This window comes from Pinus tabuliformis, chromosome Q (genome assembly GCF_031772625.1).
Source record: "Pinus tabuliformis cultivar Carrire ecotype Pingquan chromosome Q, CPIR1, whole genome shotgun sequence".
Taxonomy (NCBI): domain Eukaryota; kingdom Viridiplantae; phylum Streptophyta; class Pinopsida; order Pinales; family Pinaceae; genus Pinus; species Pinus tabuliformis.
In genome coordinates this window covers 925,649,577-925,671,457 of record NC_142296.1, presented here as the reverse complement: position 1 = coordinate 925,671,457, position 21,881 = coordinate 925,649,577, and the positions used below count along the sequence as shown (strand labels likewise).

General features: G+C 38.9%; 1 long non-coding RNA gene across 1 annotated transcript in view; it reads left to right on the top strand.

Moving 5' to 3' along the window:
- Positions 1–21,549, top strand: part of LOC149222492 (uncharacterized) — a 46,320-nt gene extending 24,771 nt beyond the window's left edge. Inside the window, exon 3 of the long non-coding RNA XR_016248897.1 lies at positions 21,184–21,549. This is a non-coding gene — a long non-coding RNA (uncharacterized LOC149222492). The remainder of the gene's footprint in view (positions 1–21,183) is intronic.
- The last annotated feature ends 332 nt before the right edge of the window (positions 21,550–21,881 follow it).

Sequence of the window (21,881 nt, the reverse complement as noted above, 5' to 3'; positions counted from 1 at the left end):
ATCAAAAAATTCAAATATTCAAAAAAAAAAAAATTAAAAAAACACAAAAAATAATGCAAAAAAAAACAGATATTCAAAAAAATAAAAACAATAAAAAAAACTCAACAAATAATACAAGTAATAAAACATAAAATAAAAAATAAAAAACATGAGAAATATATGCACAAAAAAAAAAATATTCAAAAAAATAAAAACAATAAAAAAAACTCAAAAAATAATACAAGTAATAAAACATAAAATAAAAAATAAAAAACATGAGAAATATATATGTGTGTGTGTAAGAAAAACAAAAAAATTAATCGTATTTCTTTTTTCAATAAAATAAAACAAAAAATATAAAAAAATGGAAAATATTTAAAAAATACAACACAATTTAAGAAAAAAATAAAAAACAATTTTTTTTGAAGTTAAAAAAAATAAATAAATAAAAATAAAAATAAAAATAAATAAATAATAATAATAATAACAAAAAAAATGAAAAAAAAAATATTAAAAAAAATTAAACATTAAAATAAAAAATATTTAAAAAACAAAAATTAAATATTAAATATAAACATTAGAATATAAATCATTTAAAAAAAAAATTGAAAAAAAGAAAAACAAAAAAAAAAGGGCTAGGGTGGAAGGGGTCGATTCTGGGAATCGACCCTTGTCACCTTAGGACTTGTTGGGCCTGCGGGGTGAGCGGGAAGGGAGATGCATACAACTCCCTCCCTGCCCTCCCCCGCAGGCCCGATAGGGCGTGGGGGAGGACCGGAAAGGAGTTACACGTAGCTCCTTCTTAACCCACCCTCGCGGCCCAGCCGGCCCTGGGGTGGCAGCCGCTGACTCCGTAGTCGGCTCCTGCCACCCGAGGGCCGGCTAGGCCACGAGGGTGGGTTGGGAAGGAGCTGCATGTAGCTTCCTGCCCGCCCACCCCATGGCTAGGCAGGGGCCGACTACGGAGTCAGCCCCTGCCACCCCAAGGCCGACTAGGTTGTGGGGGAAAAAAGAAATTGAAAAAAAAAAGCAAAAAAAAAGGCCCTGGGTGGTAGGGGCCCTAGTGTGGTAGGGGTTGATTCCCGGAATCAGTCCCTACCACCCCAGTTTTTTTTTTTTTTTACTAATGATATGTACGAAGAATATATTTTTTTATTGTTTTTTTAATTATTTTGTTTCAATTTTTTATTTTTATTTATTTTTTAATGGTTCTACGGAGAATATTTTTTTTAATGTTTTATTTAATTTTAATTTTCTTATATATATTTTAATTTTGTTATTGTTTTTATATTCATTTTCATTTTTTTTAATTATTTTGCTTCAATAATTTTATTTTTATTTATTTATTTATTTTTAAACTTAAAAAAATGTTTTTTTATTTGTTTTTGCTATTTTTTTCTTAAATTAGGTTAAATTTTAGTTTTTTTTGCTTTTTATTTTTAATTTTTTTTGTTTAAATTTTCAAATTTTACTAGTAAATTTTGATTTTTTCTTTTACATTTTATAGGTTGGGTTTTTTGTTTGTTTTTGTTTTTTTGTTCTTTTTGTTTTTTGTTTTTCTTGTGTTTTTATTTTGTATTGTTTTTCTTTTTTTGCAACATTTGACAATTTTTCTTGTATTATTTTTTGTGTTTATTTTTTTGAATATTTGAATTATTTGATATATATATATATATATATATATATTTTTTTAGTTTTTATTTTTATTTTTAAAAGTTAATTTTGTTTTGTTTGGCTTTTTTTTTAAAGGTTTTTTAGTCATTTTCTTTTTTCCATAATGTCATGTTTTAAATATTTTGAAAGCTTAAATTTTTTTGTAGTCATAATTTTTTTGATTTAATTCCATGGTTGAAAAATTGTTGATATTTTAATGTTTTTCTAAGTCATGAATATTTTATCTTTAATGCTATAGTTGAAAACAGTTATAAGTATTTTTTCTCAAGTTCATGCTTGAAAATTGTTGGAAATTTAAAGATTTTCAGAGTCATGATATTTTATTTTTAACGCCATTATTAAAAAATGTTGAAAATTAGCCCTAAAAAAAAACGTTATTTCAGCATCAACATTTTTGTTTTCAAAGTGTTTTTTGCACACAAAAATTTGGTTTTTACTGTGATTTTTAAAAAATGTTGAAAATGTACCCAAAAAAAATTGTTATTTTAGCATCAACACTTTTCATTTTCAACTGTTTTTTCATGTTTTTTTTTTTGAGGGGGGGGTGGGTTGGCTTAGAGTACCCATTTTGAGGTAATAGTTCTTGTTTGATCGGTAACTATGTTCCCCTAAAAGAGGAGTGGAATTAGCTAGAGATTGCACTGGCTCGACCACTTCATCAAGCAATGGTTGATGAGACTGTTGAGAAACCCTAACAAGTTCAGGAGTAGAAGAACCTTCAGACTCGAACCATATCCTTTGTACCACTGGAATATCAGGGCACAAATGAGTAATATGGTCGCCCTTACATAACTTACAAGGGAACCTAGTTTTAGATCTTCTACGCCTAGGTTTCTGATCAACATCCATTCTGCCAACATGACTAGCAGTGGTTGGTGGAGAGTCCCCAACATGACTCACAAAGGTTAGTGACTCTTTCCCAAGAGAGATAGGACTTGTGCCCCCAGCCCTACTCATAGAAGCAGGTGAGTCAATAGAAATATGACTCAAAGAGGTAGGTGACCCATTGTTAGTATGACATGTAGTGACTAGACTTATGCTCCCAGCGTGACTTGCAACGATTGAAAGCTCATCTCCAACATGAATTGCAGGGGTTGGTGATGCATTGCTAGTATGACTTGCAGTGACTAGACTTATGCCCCTAGCGTGACTTGCAGTGGCTGAAAGGTCATCTCCAACATGACTTGCAGGGGTTGATGATGATCCATGGATAGAACTATTCTTCTTCTTCTTTTTCTTTCTCTTCTTTTTAGATCTCTTATTACAAGAGTGAGGAGAAAGAGGAATCCTAGATTTCTCTTTTAAAGAAGATGAACAATTAACACCCATTTGATGCCCTTGAAATAAAGAATTCATCTGAGAAGCTTCAAGAACATTTGGAATATTCAGAGTGGACCACAGTCAAACTGGTAGTCGAACATTGAATTCAGGAATATTCAAAGTGGCCATCAAGGGGGTACCAATGTTTCCAAAGAAAGGAAAAGCACAATGATCCCCTTTTGGAAGGGTCCCTTGGTTGGCCTCCACAATAATATTGGCCATACCCAACTCATACGCAGATCCTTGCCTTACGGGATTGTACAAATGACTTTGCAAGGAAGAGAGATGCACAATAAAACCTTTTCCCTTAAGGGGGCAACTCCACAACTTTCAAAATAAAGATCAAAAACCTTTTAAGACCAGTGGAGTGGTTGGTCAATCACTCAGAATCTAAGGTCCAAAAGTGATGAGACAAATCCACCTAATGCTAACTAAATACAAAGAGCAAAGAGAACTCCACTATAAAGTCCCTAAAGATGCAACCAATCAAGTAAATTCCAAGTATTTCTGCTCCGGGTGATGAGGACCGGACACCAAAATATAAGAAAGTGAAGGAAGGGACCTTCCAAAGATAGTTTGGGATAATTATGGCCCAAGCCTACCGGCGAAGGTAACAAAAACAATTACGCTGACCCCTAGACAAAAGCCTTTGCTGGTGCAAGTACCCGAGCTTTGCAAGGGCACCCTCCAGAAGTACTAATGAACGTGATGCAACGTTTGCCTTTGGTGCCACGAGATTCCCCTCCACAACGACCTATGTGGTCCCTAGGAATAACAACTATGGACACCAGCTCGTATCAAAATCCGGTGGAACAGTCTCGGGGCAGGATCCAACAAGGAGAGGGGGTATCTCTCTTTTCTTGTCTTCACTCTCCCTCGTGCTTGAATCCCAGTAGAAAGGAGCTTTCCCGGTCTTTTTGACGACACTGGATTTCACTCAATTTTCAAAATCTATGTTTAACATTTTGAGTGGCCTTGGAGAGTTAACTCTCCACTCACCTATTCTAAGGCCCTAACGAGCTAGACTTGTTGATGTAATTAATGATAAATCAAAAAATGTTCTAGTTCTTTTTAATCAAGCGCTTGATTTTAAAACACTGTTCTTTAGGTCACAGGTAAAATGAGAGTGCAACTTGTGGTGTTTTGACGCAAAATAAATCAATAGAAACTTATCTATATGAAAATGAAGCTATTGTTCTTCGATGAAAAGAGATTTATATAAGGTTCTAAGAACAAATTTGTAAAAGATTTTTTTTTTTTTTTTTTTTTTTTTTTTTTTTTTTTTTTTTTTTTTCAGAAAACACGCTCCACAAACTCAAAATCTAGCAAAAAAACTAAAATGCCTACAATGCAAACTAACTTAATGCAAACTATAATGATGGAGCAAGATTCTATGGATGCTCATACAATAAGAAAATGTGTTCCTTCACAAGATCAATAGGCCAAATTGACTACAAGGAGGGCACAAATTCAATGACAAACTTCCCTCGAAACCAAGCAAAACTAATTGAAAAAAGTTCAAAATTGCTCAAAAATAATTAAGAAACCAAAATAAATAAATAAATAAAAAAACTGAAAAGAAAAATAAAGGCAAGAACAATGTTTTTGTCTTTTTCTTCTTTTTAAAGAACCCAAAGAAGTTTTTGAGTACACAAAGACTACTAAAATTCCAAGACAAAAAACAAGCATAAAGATTCTCAAAATTCGCAAGTTATGCACATCATTAATATAATAAAACTTGAAACAAAAAAGGACTACAGACTTGCGTAGATTGATCTGAACAACAGTATAAAGGACTTAAGCAAACCAACAGAATGTCAAGAAAGACTTTCAAGATCGTCAAAGAGTGTTAATTTAGGTATGTTCTATGCTTAGAGCAATTTATTTCAATTTTCACAGTTAGCTCAATATCTTTTCCAGAATAACAATCACATCAGCATTAAAGTAAACTGTGGATAGAACATAAACATAAATCGCGGAAGACAAGCCAAGAAAAGAGGACACAAGATGTGGCACTAGCCAGGGAAAAACCCTAATGTGGGGAAACCGTTGATCGATTCTTCTTATATGTTCTTCAATAGTTCAGCAGAGAGAGAACGAGAGAGAGAGATAGTACTTTTACAACAGAAGTCAACGCTTTGACTTATCTAGATAAGAGCATAAATCATCTCTAAGTAGATGATACAAGAGATCAGTTGAAGACATGCTGCTTCAACTGATTCTCTAAGGTGACTCCTTCAACTATCATTGTGCTACATCTCGTCATCAAGCTGCACCTCACTGCACCATGCTGCACCCATCATCGCAATGCTGGACCTTATGACCATGCTGTGCACATCATACTGCTGCACCTTATGTTGCACCATTGTCCCAGTGTTTAGCACTGTTGTACCTTGTGCCACTATTGCACCATGTTGTCACCCATGTGCTTGCTGCTCCATTGTTGCTTCGTGTACTTGTTGCACCAAGTACCATACTGAACCAAGTATCATTGCTGCACTATGATTGCTGCATCATGTACTTGTCCCAAGTATCCACCATGAACCATTGCTGTTATGTATAACAACACTGTTGTCCCATTGTAAGCATTGATGCACCTTGTGCTTCATGTACTTGCTGTCCATGTATCCACCATGAACCATTGCTGCTATGTACAGCAACACGTATGTCCCACTGTAATCGGTTAGGGCATATTTTCCTGTCGTAATAACCCTTGATCAGCTACTAAAACAACCCTTCTTGACTGCTATTTACCCTTAGAGAAGTGGTGGCTCTCATTGTTGTTGTTCTGGGCATAAGCAACCCCCAATACACCTTCACGCTGCCTTGTTTTGGAGTGGCTAGGCCTGCGGCCTACCACAAACCTCTACTACCAACTGCAACCCGCTCAAACTACCATACGTTGCCCTCCAAATAGTTCGTAGGGTTGCGGCTTACCCACAACATTCTACATTGCCCTTTACCAAGCGTTGGGCACCTAAGAACTCCTCCACGCAGGCTGCAACAACCTTTCCTTGTCTCGGCCCTTTAGGGAGTAATCTCGACCTCCCTTATGGCAAACTCATCCCTCCAAAAGATCATGAAACATGCCTCTATAACCACGCTGTTCAGCTCTCCTTTGTTGTGGCTAAGACAGAGTTCCCTTGCCTCCAACTTAGGGATATCTCCTTCACAACATGACTGTGTCTTCTTGGATTAGGGCAGACTGCGGCTAGACATCCTTTAGGACTGCGACTAGGGCATCCTCCTTAGGACTGCGACTAGGACATCCTCCTTAGGACCGCGTTTTCCTTGCTAGGGCATCATCTCTAGGGAAAATCCCTTAGTCTTCTTTCCTCCAACGTCTAGGGCTTCTACTCCTAGATTTCTCTTCCACTAAAAACCAAGACAAGTGGAGAGAAATCAAGATAGAAGTGTGTGTTGAAATGACTCTCAAGTCATCTCCTTTTATACTAAAACGTTGAGCACATGTGGGGTTTATTTGGTTGCTGGCCGACCTTAATGAATTGTCTTATAACACAAATAAATTCATAACTCCATGAATACTTATCAGAATCGGATGATCTTTAGATCAATCCTACACCTCTCAATGAGAGGGATCCAAGAAAAATATCAGCTGCCATAAATAAGGAGACCCACATGGAGTTTGGCCTTAGTTGCCAATTTTAACACTCCCTCTCAACCAGGGAGAACTCCATTCACTGATCCATATGTCCAACTATACTATCACTGGAATCAGTGCGCTGCACTGCTCTGCTGAACCATGAAGAAGAAGAATTGATCAAGAATGTCTCATACCATTATCTACTGATCCAAAGTTAGTTTTATTGATCCTAGATCAATATCACAAGAGAGTCTCAAACCACTCATACTGATCCCAGATGAGTTTCATTGATCCCAGATTAATGGAGGTCATCCTAGCATAGGGAGTACGGTAGATACAATGATGCGTCCATTGATAGTACTACTATGGCCCCCAACCCCATTTCCTTACTCATTGGCCAGATGAGAGGTACTTCCCATGAGTCCTAGACTGCATGGGTAGGATGCCTCGACAAGAGAACCATTCATCCTGTCCCTAAGTCGCCTTAGGGTATAACAGGGGAAGGTTGAGCCATTTACCTTGTACATAGCGCACCATTAGGGGAGGGTGAGTCGCCCTATGGTCGTGTGTTGCTTCAGTAAGTACCCCAAGCCCCCCGGAGCTCCCAGATCTCAATGCATGCAACATGCAAGACCCTTATAAGAAGGTCTCTCAACTACTCCAAGTCATTCAGGAAAGTCACATATTTGACCTTTCCTTGGGGCTTTGACAAAATTTTTGCGACTTGTACATCAGTCTCAATGCGATGAAGCCTCCTCATTCATCAATGTACCATATCCCAGATAAGGTAGTATTTGATGTCTATCTGCTGGAGAAATCATTGAATATTGGATTCCTCAACAATCAAATCCCCCCCTGGTTGTCACAGAGGATCATGGTGGTATTCATCATGTGTACAAACAGCTTGCTGAAGAGTTTCCACAATCAGGCAACTTCACATGAGATCATACTCATAGTTATGTATTCGGTCTTAGCGGTGCTTATAGCAACTGACTTATGATTCTTGCTCATCGAAGCAGAACCCAAAGAGAACCAACACTGAGAAGTGCTCTTCTAATCCTCCACACTGCCTCCCCAGTCAGCATTTGAATAATCATGCAGCTTCATATTTCCGGTAGTGTATCTCAATCCATGAGAGATTGTGCCCCGAAGATATCTGAGAAGATTTTTGGCACCAATCTAGTGAGGCTCAACCAAAATATGAGCCCAACATGCTAACTGCAAATCATATTTCCGAACGAAAGTTCACCAATAACATCAACGCGTATGAGTTTATGAAACTCAGAGGCATTTCCCAAATTTGGTTTGGCATCATAACGTCTGAAAGTTAAGCTCCATCGACGTAGTCATGGGCTTGCAGTTCACCATTCCCAATCCGGAATCCAACTCCCTCTTACTTTTGCAAATGAAAGGGTTTGCACATGTCAGAAAGAGGTCGTCCTTAGAAGGTGCTGGTATGAGAAGTCTATCATCCACAACCTTCAAGCAATGATTTGGATTGGCTTCACTCTTGGTGAATCTCAGCTTCATCAGACAACTATCAATCCTCTCATACTAAGCCTGGGGATTTTCTCTTCAAGCCATAGAGTTCTTTCTTCCACCTACAGACATGAGATTCTCGATCATGAATCTCAAACCCCTCGGGTTGTTCCAAACCTGTGGACCTGCTACATGAGGGAATGGTCCGCTTCTAAGATTTTCCTTCGGTACATCTCGGACATGTGCCTTCATGCTCTTCTTGGATTCAGGCATCCCTGTCATCATCTGACTCGCATCGGGTAGGGTCCCATAATAAGTAGACCTTCAGTGCTACAGATGAGATGTGAGAACTGACATGGTCCCCAATGGACCTCCTGCAACTTGATACAAATTGCCAACCTGAACCCATGAGTAAAAGCATCTTTTGAAAATTCTATTTTCAAACACGTACCTTTCCATCGATGAATGCCATCCTGAAACCTTTGACTTCCATTGCCGAAATGGACACTAGGTTCTTCTTGCGATCAAGTACACAAAAGAGATTCTTGTAAATGAATCGAGTTACCCTCATTCAATTGAGGGGTAACATTCCCTACACCTTTTCCGGGATAGGTGGCATCGACTCCAAGTATAATCCCACGATTGTTTCCATCTCTACTAAATTAGAGAGAGCACCCTTCTATCCGATGAAGTGCCTTGAAGCACTACAATCAATAGGCCAGATTCCCAAAGAATCTGAAGGAGAGGGCCAATACAAGATAACACTTTCTTTATCTTATCAGAAACAACATTTGATTCTTCATACCTGGGGTTCCTTGCTTTCTTGAAGAGTCGGCTGTTTCCTTGATGACCTGCATTACCTGTCATTCCTCTGATCATTGAAGATGTCCCTGGAATGATTGTTATCATCAAGTGATGTGTCCCTATCATTAGGACACTCCTTCGCATAATGGTCAGACTTATTGTAAGTAAGGCATCTGCCTTTCCTTCCACCCTTAGATCCAGACTTCCCATTCAAGTGATCTTTAGGTCATCAGAAGCTTCTGCTGCGCCACTTGGATAATATTCTCTGCTTCGACTTCACCCTTGGTGAATTTGAAGAGGGATGAGGAATCCATTGATCCTTTTTTCCTTTCCCAACTATCTTCGGTGATTTCTCTTTCACTCTTGCTTGGGCTTTGTCTTCACCTCAGCTTTGATACCATGTTAATTTAGGTATGTTCTATGCTTAGAGCAATTTATTTCAATTTTCACAGTTAGCTCAATATCTTTTCCAGATTAGCAATCATATCAACATTAAAGTAAACTGCAGATAGAACATAAACATAAATCACAAAAGACAAGCCAAGACAAGAGGACATAAGATGTGGCGATAGCCGGGGACAAACCTCAATGTGGGGAAACCCTTGCTCAATTCTTCTTATATGTTCTTCAATAGTTCAGCAGAGAGACAGAGAGAGATAGTACTTTTATAACAGAAGTCAACACTTTGACTTATCTAGATAAGAGCATAGATCATCTCTAAGAAGATGATACATGAGACCAGTTGAGGACAAGCTGCTTCAACTCATTCTCCAAGGTGACTCCTTCACCTATCATTATGTTGCATCTCGTCATCAAGTTGCACCTCACTGCACCATGCTGCACGCATCATCACAATGTTGTACATTATGACCATGCTGTACACATCATACTGCTGCACCTTATGTTGCACTGTTGTCCCAGTGTTTAGCACTGTTGTACCTTGTGCCACTGCTGCGGCATGTTGTCACCCATGTTCTTGCTGTACCATTGTTGCTTTGTGTACTTGTTGCACCAAGTACCATACTGAACCAAGTATCATTGCTGCATTATGATTGCTGCATCACGTACTTGTTGTCCTAAGTATCCACCATGAACCATTGTTGCTATGTACAACAACACTGCTGTCCCACTATAAGCATTGCTGCACCTTGTGCTTCATGTACTCACTGTCCATGTATCCACCATGAACCATTGCTGCTATGTATAGCAACACTGATGTCCCACTGTAACCGGTTAGGGCATATTTGCACGCTGTAATAACCCTTTATCAGCTACTAAAACAACCCTTCTTGACTGCGGCTTACCCTTAGAGAAGTGGTGGCTCCCATCGCTGTTGTTCTGGGCATAGACAACCCCCAATACACCTTCACACTGCCTTGTTTTGGAGTGGCTAGGCCTGCGGCCTACCACAAACCTCTGCTGCCACCTACAACCCACTCAAACCACCATACATTTCCCTCCAAACAGTTCATAGGGCTACTGATTACCCACATCAGTCCACACTGCCCTTTATCAAGCGTTGGGCACCTAAGAACTCCTCCACATAGGCTGCAAAAACCTTTCCTTGTCTCGACCTTTTAGGGAGTAATCTTGGCCTCCCTTACAACAAACTCGGCCCTCCAAAAGATCATGAAACAAGCCTCTATAACCACATTGTTCAGCTCTCCTTTGTTGTGGCTAGGACAGAGTTCCCTTGCCTCCAACTTAGGGTTATCTCCTTCACAACATGACTGCGTCTTCTTGGATTAGGCAAAATTGTGGCTAAACATCCATTAGGACCATGGCTAGGTCATCCTCCTTAGGACTATGGCTAGGGCATCCTCTTTAGGAGTGCGTTTTCCTTGCTAGGGCATCATCTCTAGGGAAACTACCTTAGTCTTCTTTCCTCCAACGTCTAGGGCTTCCACTCCTAGATTTCTCTTCCACTAAAACCCAAGACAAGTGGAGAGAAATCAAGATAGACGTGTGTGTTGAAATGACTCTCAAGTCATCTCCTTTTATACTAAAACGTTGAGCACATGTGGGGTTTATTTGGTTGCTGGTCGACCTTGATGAATTGTCTTACAACACAAATAAATTCATAACTCAGTGAATACTTATCGGAATCGGATGATCTTTAGATCAATCCTACACTTCTCGATGAGAGGGATCCAAGAAAAATATCAGCTGCCATAAATAAGGAGACCCACATGGAGTTTGTCCCTAGTTGCCAATTTTAATAAAGAGGCACTCAAAAGCCATGAAAAAAAAATAGGTCAACCTAAAAAGGAAATCAAAGCAAAGGAATCCGAAATTTGGGTTATAAACAAAACTATAACAAATTTCTTGTTTTGCAAAGTCAGAACAACGAAGAACTTCTACAAGAAGCCTTGAACCCAAAGCCCAAACTGAAACTTTACTAAAAAAGAAAACCCTAAGTTGACTAGGTTTTTTAACAAGAAGAAGATTAGAAACTGAAAACTTGCATGAAAGCAAATCTTTACTGATAACGATTGACCAGAAAACAGAAGAAACCACTAGGCAACAATCTTAATTGGGTCCAAGATTTTGAAAAAATTATTCAAAATAAGGTATATGCGATTGTGAAAAGACAAAGGGGCGTGTATACGCGACTAAAAAAAAGGAAACTCGCATATACACGAGTTTCTTTGAAGAAACTAATGTGTATACACTACTGTATCCTTTGAAAAGCGCGTATTTAAAGCTCAATAAAGAAAAAAAAAATACAGGCTTGATCCAAACGATTAGACTTGATGCCCAATAAGCAAACAGGTCACAAACTTTGTAAAAGCAAGAAATCAATCAAGCAAGACCTGATCAAGAAGACACAACCCAATCTAGGAAAAACATAAATGCTTTCCCCAGCGGAGTCACCAATTTTGTTTTGGGTAGAATCAGTCGAGGGTCTTGGGTTGGGAACCCCAATAGAGCCGAGGGCATACAACATAAAGAGACATACAGACAAGCAATCCTAATACTTAAACAGTTAAACTTGGTGTAGAAGGTCTTACTTGTAGGTCCTATGTTTGAGGTCCTTCCCGTAGGGTTCAAACCCTCCGCTTCTCCCTTGCACTTTAAGACCTGCAATTTATTCAAGGAAAAATATATACACCAAAAATAACTGAAAGCATGTTCATGATATCAAGGTTAGATCATATAAGCATGTAAGCAAATAAGCATTAACGTGAGATTTTATAAGCAAATCATGACATAAATTAATGCATAAAGGCCATAATCACCAAGAACAAGACATCGCCTCTTTATTAATGTAAGCTAAAGAAAATACAGAAGAACTACAACTTGATTCGTCCATTAGCTCCAAGCGAAACCATCCTCCGGATCCGTCCTGCCCTGGCCTCGACAATCCTCCTTCATAAGTATACACAAGGATGTCAAGAAGGGATGATGAACATCTCAAGAAGGAAACAAGGGTTTCCTATGAATGGGAGTGTAGAAGGCACATGGATATCTTTAGACTTTATCAAGGATGTGATCGAATATAATATCAATATCTAAATCTTCCTCCTTTAGGCCTTCCCATGGAGATGTATTTATACTTCTCCAAATTAGTTTGTTTAGTTGGGAAATAGTTGGACCACGGGCTATAGTAGGTGGGTATATGGTCAAACCTGTAAAACCCGCCTGAATTAAGGGAGATTATATATTTTTATAATTTTTTAACACATATACGCGGGTTGGGTATAGGCTGACACGTGTGTACATGCGCTTTAGACAGGGAAAAATCATGTATGGGATTTAAAACATTGTTTTTTAGAAAATGGACCAAGTCTGGTAGGGCAGGGTTGCCCTGGGCTATATCATAGAGCATCAAATCTACCAAGGGTGGTAAATGGTGCTATAACAGTACTAAAATAACCAAAGTAGTTGAACTATCTTAGTACAGGTTAAACAAACATGCATTACAAACGTTTAAAGAACAATCTTACAAATGAATACAAAACATGTGTGGAAATGTTCTGGCTTGAGACAAGCTTCTGAATTAAGCAAAAGATCTAAGACACATCTGTACACCATACATCACTAGTCCCAGTAGTGGGGCATTGGAGCCACTTCTCGCTCCTTAAAGAACATACTACAAACTCTCAACGTTGTGCAGAAGGAGCTAAGGTGAAAAGTACTTTGCTCATACAATGAGGGGGTATATATAGCCAAGGGGGTATAATTGACCCTTGTGACTCTTCGACTTCCCTCATGACTGTTTTACTTCCTATGAATTTTCGACTTTACATGACTCTTCAACTTCATATGTGGGTCTCTTGGACTTCCACTTTACATTACATTGATTACAACAAGTATGACTCATAACAGTGATGTGGCCGAGACAACTCATGACACAACTCGACATGACACTGCTGACATGTACTGGCTGATTGTGGTGTCCGTGTTGAGCTCCTGTGTTGCTAAGTGATGATATGCTCTCAGTGTAACATGTCTTCATCTTTGCATGGAAAAGTTCGTGAGGTCTTCGATGGTCTTGGTCTTTGCTTGATGGTGCTTGTGTATGTGTCCTTTTCGCTCGTTGTTCAATGTGCTTCATACGTTCTTTCATCCGCGAGCAAGTCTTCTAACATGCGCTCCTTCTCCTTCGTTCGTCGTCGTGCCATGTTTCATCAATGTACCTGTTCCTGCAATCACTCATGATGAGACAACATCAAATCCAAAAATCTCCTAGTCTAACATGATGCATTGTTTTCCATTTCAGTGCGGGTGACCGAGAGAGGGACAAGGCACTAAAACTGCGTAGAGCACAACTCTGGCCAGGATGCGAGGCTTTAGAGCACTGTCGGGAAAAACTACACAGATGTCACTAGGAGGCAGATTTGCACAATCCATGACAACAAGAACAACTGTAGGGAAAAACCAGCTGGGAGTCAGAATTGCGTAGTTTTCGGGAGGAAGGCCAGGCAGAGTGTCGGGGAACTGCTAGGCCAATCTGTGCAATTTTCAAGGGGAGCACTGGGCAGGTCATCTAGCTGGGATGTACCCAGTTTCTCCGGGGAAGACAGTGCGGGTAGCAGGAGGCGTTGGCAAAAAAATCTGCATAGTTTTTCATTGGAGGACATGATCGGGCTGCGTGAGTTGTTGGTCAACATTGCACAACCCTAGGAGACAGTCCAGGCTCGGACATAACTGTGAAATTTCTGGGTTGTTTGCAGAGTGGGGCAGAAGGGATGGTTACATCCAAATCTTTGCAATTTTTGGGTTGATGATAGAGTAGTCTAGCAGGGAAGCCTGCCTGTCAGATCTGCACAATTTCTCGGGACAATGCAGTGATAGGCAACAGAGGCCTGTCCCACATGTCTGCGCAGTTTCTGCAAGCAGTACAAGGCATCCAGGCTAGACAAGTTCTACTCAGTTTTGAAGATCAGTGCAGCCCTAAGTCACAACTCAAGTCATATTTCTGGGTGGCCAACGGGAGTTTTGCTGGGAGATCTTGCGGGAAGCGCAAACTGGATCGGGTTCTGGGACAACTTCTGTGTAGTTATGGGAGATAGTCAGTTGGCTCATTTCCAGAATTGCCAAGTGCAGGCTACTCGGAGAACAACCTCAAGCTCTGTGCAATTCTGGGACGCAGTGCAAGGTCACTGAGATCCGGGTCTAGTTGAAGGAGGGTTGTCCCGTTGACAGATTTTCAGGAAAATGAATAAGTGTGAAAGCAAGTGTACTTGAGCGTACATGACAATGTGATCACACACTTAGCACGACTCGACGACAAGACACCTCAAACCAAGAAGACAAACATGTGCTCAGTGAGACTGACTCAAAGGTTAAGAGCAACAAGTGCGACAGTTGAGATATGTCTTCAAACAACCGTGACGACACTTGCGCAACAGTGTTTACAACTTTGTGTGCGAGTGTGACCGATGTTGATAGAGCGAAAACAACTCATGCACACAAAGACAATATTCAAAAATTCCAGAACAAACTCGCAAGCATGACATAGCGATCAACATGCCAAAAGACGACCGATGGTCGATCAAGAAAAAAGGGTGTGAAGACTCGACAAGAGTTCATGGGATGAGCCTGAGTGTTTGCGATCATCAAGGGGAAAAACCAAGGAAGGCTCCGAAATTTGGATGCATGCCAAAATTTTGGAGGGTGTTGCAGCCACTACAATACTTGGCAACACACTGGTCGAATATCAACTTCTCTAGTTTGGTTCATTTGCAACACATGGCCCTGACCTTTCAGGAAGTATTGATTCATTGTGCAGGTTACTTTGGCTTCCCCACTTACCCCATGGACAAACATGGTTGACCCTGTACCAACTCAGTCAAACACAACAAAATTGTCAGCTAGATCACAACGTTTCAAAATTGGGAAGGGTAGTTTGGTTCGTGAGCTTAAGATTTGCAGAGTATAAGTTTTCATCTCTGGTGTTGCTCTGCTGCTAGCAGGCCTGGACAGTACCTCGATGGAGTCATGCAAGAACACAAACATTGCTCCACTTCCAACGATCCTGGTCAGTACCTCGGTGGAGTTGCCTGCTTCACCTCTTTGTGTAGGAAGCCTTTCTTTTCTTTCGCCTTTGTATTTTTTTGAAAGAGGACTGTGCATAGGTACTTATTTATTTTTGGAGCGGAAGAGGGATGCTGACTTATTAAGAGCAGAAGAGGTTGTTCCTTCAAAGAAGCATGTAAGACCTCTGATTTAGGTTTGCTCGTTTAGATTTTTCCCCTTCTCCATTTGTATTAGTTGGACTAAACTTTAACACACATAGCAAAAGATTGAGTACATGCATGGGGTTTCCCATTTTCGACACAAGTTCATGGTTTAACCAGAGCTTCCATTACAGACGGATCGTATTTTCCATATAGGCTTCATCAGCCAAAAGTTACAACCAAGCACAAAGAAAACAAACATAGACTGGCTAAGTGTTGCAGTGTCACAATACTCTTTAAATTCAGCCACATACTTACTCAAAAGCCAAAACACAATATAGGACAAAACTTATTTACAAAGAAAAATGACAAGATAACCAAAACAAAGCAAAAACCACAAAGTAGAACATCAAACAAAAACAACAAAGCAAAGCAACAGGGCAACAATAAGCATGCTATGTACATAGACGGGGTGCGACCCCAGATCATTGAAAATAATGCTTTAAATCTTGGCCATTGAGCAACCTCCCGTCAAGTGATTGCAAGTGATACATGTGTTGGCCAAGTTTTTCGTGAATCGTGTACGGACCAATCCACAGAGACTGGAACTTTGTATGTTTTCCTTTGTCTTCATGGGGTTTATCCCACTTCAAGACTAAGTCACCCACAACGAAGCTAGTGTTCCCTACAGAATTTCGATCGAACCATCTCTTGATATAGTCTGCTAGAGTGAAATTTTTTCTTTTGCTTTCATCCATTCTTCTTGTAACTTGTGTAATGTGTCCATCCTATGCTGAATCAATAGACACGGCTTGCCTCAGGATTCTTGGGATAACTAAAGAGAAAGCAAGTATATATTGGGTGGAAGGATGGTTCTTTTCTGTATAAAAGGAAGTATGGAGATGTGTTCAGAGAGGGCTTGGGTGTAACTCGGTTGGCCCAAAGTGCATTCACCAAAGCGGAATGCCAATTTTGCTGCTTAGAGTAAATGGTCTTTTGAATGATGCGAATGAGATTCTTGCTTGTTGATTAGGCAAGACCATTTCCCTGCGGGTAGTAGCTAACTGAATGCTTAAGCACAATACCATATTGCAATGAAAAATCATACAGTTTCAACGAAGAGACGTAAGTTGCATTGTAAAAAACAAGTGATACCTAAACACCAAACCTCGAGATGATGTTCTGCTGAAGGAGGCTGATGACTACCTGGTCGTTCACTTGTTTGAGTGGAACTGCTTTGGTCCACCATGTGAAGTAATTTATAGCAGTCAGAATGTAGTGGTGATGCTTTGATGAATGTGGGAAGATTTCCCTAATGATTTCTAAGCCCCATAGTTGGAATGGTTCATCAACTGCAACAAGCTACGGCGGGGCTGCTGACCTTTGTGTTTTGCCGGCGAATTGCTGATAGATCAGGCACTTGCGGGCATAAGTGTGTGCATCTTTAAATAGTGTGGGCCAGTAAAAACCAGCTCTCACGATTTTATGTGCAGTTGTGTTACCCACGAAGTGACCCCCGGTTGGTCTGTCATGCATGTCACGTAGTACTCTCTTTGAATCTTGTGCCTCCAGGAACCTAAGAAAATTTCTGTTGTTGTGCTTTCTGTAATGCACTCCATGTGCCAACTGGTAAGATAAGGCTTTGAGGCGAAGTGCCCTCTTCTGTCGCATGGAAAAGTGAGAGGGCATGGTGTCGTGCTCAAGGTAATGGTGCAGTTCATACCAAGAGTTTTCATGCGAAGTGGGTGGTGCTCACTCTGCATTATACATGTCGATTTCTTGCTCCGAACTGACGAGCTTTTCTTCTTCCTCTTGCGCGTTTACTGCTTCTGCTGCAAGTCTGCAGAGACTGTGACCCTTGATAGTGTGAACTACCTTGATATCAAGATCATACTCTTACAATCCTGTCATCTAGTTCGTACGTCTTTCACCTAACTCTTTTTGAACAAGTAGCGTTCTGACTATTGGGTGTGGCACAAAGACTATGCAATGATTCTTCAGCAGGTAGGGTCTGAAATGTTTCATCGCCTTGTATACATCGTATGCTTGTTTATCCATGATGGGATAGTTGAGATCGGGTCCTTGCATGCTCGCGCTCGTGAAGGAGATGGGACATTTGTTGTTCAACTCATCCTTCTATGTGAGCACTACAGCAAGTGAGTTTTCGGAAGCAAATGTATAAAGCAAGAAATATTTGTTGAAATCTAGGTTGTACAACACAGGTGCATCTGCTATCGCCTGCTTGATACGGGCGAACACATCCTTTTCCTCCTTCCCCCAACTGTAGACTGCATCCTTCTTGATCATATTTTGGATATGTTTGACAATCTACACATAATCTGAGATAAACTTTCAAAGCAAGTTGATCTTCCCCAAGAAGGATTGCATCGCTTTCTTGTTGACTGGGTGAGGAATCTACGTGATTGTTTGAACTCAGTCTGGATCAACCTTGATCCTACTCTTGGCGATGATATGCCCAAGGAGGTTCCCCTTAGACACTACACATGTGCTCTTCTTGGGATTCAAGGATATCCCGTACTTTTGACATTGCTCAAAGATATTCTTGAGATGGCGCAAGTGGTCTGATCGCTTTCTAGAAAAGACTGTCACGTTGTCAAGGTAGACCACCATGCTCTGTCTGATGAGCCCACGGAAGGCAATGTCCATAGCGCGCTGAAAAGTTGCGCCTGCGTTTACAAACCCAAATGGAATCCTTCGGTAAGCGAACGTACCCCACTTGGTACAGAAACTAGTTTTAAGTATATTAGGTTATGCTACCAGAACCTGGTTATATCCCAAAAATCCGTCAAGGAGAGAGAACATTTACGCTGCAAATACTGTCTACAAGATGTGCTCCATAGACGACACAGGGTAGTTGTCTTTGTCTGAGACCTTATTAAGATTTTGGAAATATATGCACAAGCGGATCTCCCCAGACTTCTTCCTTACAGGAACTAAGTTTGAAACCCAAGTAGAATGACGAACCTTGTATATGATCTGAGCATCCAACAACTTAGTCAATTTTTTTATGTAGGAGGGGTTCAAGTGATGGATGCACTTTTCTGAGCTTCTGCTGAAACTATTCTCGTTGGATGTGGACCTTGAACATTACTACTAATAAAGATCTCCCATTTGAATAGTTGAGCACTAAGCTTTTGTAGCAAGATGTAAATAGTTTGGGAGTAAAGATAATGAGTATTTTTAGGTTATACTTGCAATGATGTTGAAGAACAAGTGTAGTGAACAAAGGGAAGATAACAATCAATATAAATTGTCGGAGTTGGGAAATATAAAAAATCCATTAAATGATTTTATTGTGGCAAGTTGGGGCATCTAAGGAGAGCTTGCAGGAATCAGTTGTGGGATGAAAAACACAACCCAAAGCATTCCTTCAATGGCCAATCTAGAAAAACATGATAATATGGTTTGAACACAAATAGATAGATTTGTGTGTTCATGGCCATAAGCGTGAATTCAAAAAGTGGTGAGGATGATTAGTATGTAGATTTAGAAGCATCTAGACATTTCACTAATAATAAGAGTGGTTGAGAAGAATACAAGGTTGTCTTACTAGAGTTAGGAGGTAAAAATGTGATGATTAAAAATATCTATCTTGTTCCTTGTTTGTAGAAAAATATACTTTGGATAAGTAGTATAATAATGTGTCGTGTCCATACTTATACATAAATTTTAGTGATAATAGGTGTTTTATTGTTGATTAAAGTAGAAAAGAGATGGCTACTATGGATGTGGAAGAACAAGGCTTATTTAGGATGTTAGAGATTGAGAACGCAGAGTTAGTTTAACACACAAGTAGATGTAATTTCATTGTAAATTCAGCCATATTGCCTAAGCAAAAATAGGTGTTATGTGAAATATAAATTAATAAATGAAGTCTTAGATGATGTTATTACTAAAGCAAGGCAAAATCAATAAACAAGAGAAAGGAAAACAAGATAGTATATTCTATGTTATTTTCTAAAATTAGAAGAAGAGAACCCTTGGGGAGGGTAAAAATGAATTAATAAAAGGAAACAATGTTTCTTCAAACATTTTGATATGTTGGACTACCAAAATGTGGAGTTGAGATTTTTGAACAAATATGTAAAATGCCCAATTATGAGAGTGTGTTAAAAGTAATAGCTATATTTAGAATATAGATGTGTTATAATTTAAATGAATAAAGTGATGTAATAATGGGGTTGGAAGGGTTGGATAATTGTAGGTATCCAACCCACTCGGGCACACATAATTTTATCGATGCAAGGAGCTACAACAAAGCTTGTGGTTTCAACCCTCACTATACTTTATTCCTTTCTATACCAAGGAATCAAGTAAGTTTTAAGGGGGTTGAATATATGGCTTGATATGCATTTATTGTAGCAATTAACATAGTGGTTAATAGTTAGGTATTTGGGGGTTACATAATGCATCCCTCTCCTACTATGTAATTAGACATTGCATCATCTAATGAAGGAATCTATTTATTCTCATTATTATGTGTATTTATATCCATGTTTGTGTGTAAAATCAACATATCTTTGCTTTTGTTTGATCTTGTTGGAAATATTGTTGTCATTTATGTCAAAGACAGTTGGAAACTACATATGTCCAAGATATTAAATAGTCATTTATGTCAAAGACAATTGGAACTACATATGTCCAAGATAAATATTGAAAAATGAAGATTGTTGGAAACACTGTTTTTGGACTTTTGATGCCTAGTTTGGATACCCTATCTTTGAAGGTATTTTTACTCCAATTACCTAGTTCAAATGCGAGCATAGGATATATGGTTGTAAAGTTTTTTCCAAGACCTTTCTAATTGTGTATATGCCACTCCCTCTAACTCCATAGGTGAGGAGCTATGAAATATTTTGTTAGGATGACCCAACCAAAGTACAAGCAGGCCGATCCATTCAATTTTGCAAGTTGGCCTCATAAGTGAATGTAAAAATACTAAAAATAAATGGAAAACGAGTTCATTTGAAGTGTATCCAAATGAGAAGAGATTTGATATTCACAAGAGGAGCCGGGGAATATCTTTTGGGTGATTGTTGGAGATTAAAGGAAAAAACATAATATGATTTATGGGGTGAAAGATTCATCTTGGCATTTTCACTATAAATTTTCTTTGGGAATGTTTCAGACTATGAAACATGGAGGATATAGGTAGAAGATCTTCATGTACCCGTGGTTCTAGTTTTAGACCTTGGTTTGCTATAATTTCTGAAATATGCTCTGAGAAGTTAGGCTCCTTAGATGCTCCTAAAATCTTCTTCAAACATGTCAACGTGACATTTTTCCTATAACTTTTTTTTGGGATGTTTCAAACCGTGAAACTTGGAGGATATAGATAGAAAATAATCCTATACTCATGGTTAAAATTTTAGATCTTTGTTCCCTATAATTTCGAAGATATGCTATGAGGAAGTTAAGTTTCTTGAATACTCTTGAAATGTGCTTGAAATAGGTTAGCTTGGTATTTTCACTATAACTTTCTTGTTGTAATGTTTTAGACTTTGAAATCTATAGGAGACGGAGAAGAGATCTCAAGGTACTTATAGAAATTTTGTATCTTGTTTCACTATAATTTTCAGAGATATAATCTGAGGAAGTTATTCTTCCCGAATGCTTATGAAACATGCTTCAAATAAGCTAGCTTGACATTTTTCCTATAAATTTATTTTTATGTTTCAGACTGTGAAAGCTGGATGAGGCAGAGAGGAGATCTCAAGGTACCTGTAGTATGATTTTTAGACCTTGTTTCACTGTAATTTTTGAGATATCTTCCAAGGGAGTTAGTGTTTTTGAATTTTCCTAGAACATGCTTCAAACATGTCAGCTTGACATTTTTTCTATTACTTTCCTTGTGATATGTTTCAGACTATGAAATCTATATAAGGCAAAGAAGTGATCTCTAGATACTTGTGGCATAAATTTTAGACCATGTTTTGTTGTAATTTCATAGATATGATTTGAGAAAGTTAGTGTTCCTGATCATTTTTGAAATATGCTTCAAATGTGTCAACTTGATATTTTTGCTATAAATTTCTTTCTGTGATATTTTAGATTGTGAAATTTGGAGATAGAAAAGAGATCTCAAGGTACTTCTTGTAGAAATTTCAAACTTTGTTTCACTATAATTTTCAAGATATCAGCTGAGAAAGTTAGAGTTCTTGAATGCTCCTGAAACATGCATCAAACATATTAGCTTGGAATTTTTTCTACAACTTTCTTTTTGAGATGTTTCAGAGTCTGAAATATGGAGGAGACAGAGAAAAGATCTCAAGGTACTTGTGGCAGAAATTTCATGTCTTGTTTCACTATAATTTCAGAGATATGATATGAGGAAGTTATCATTCATGAATGCTCCTAAAACATGCTTAAAATAAGTC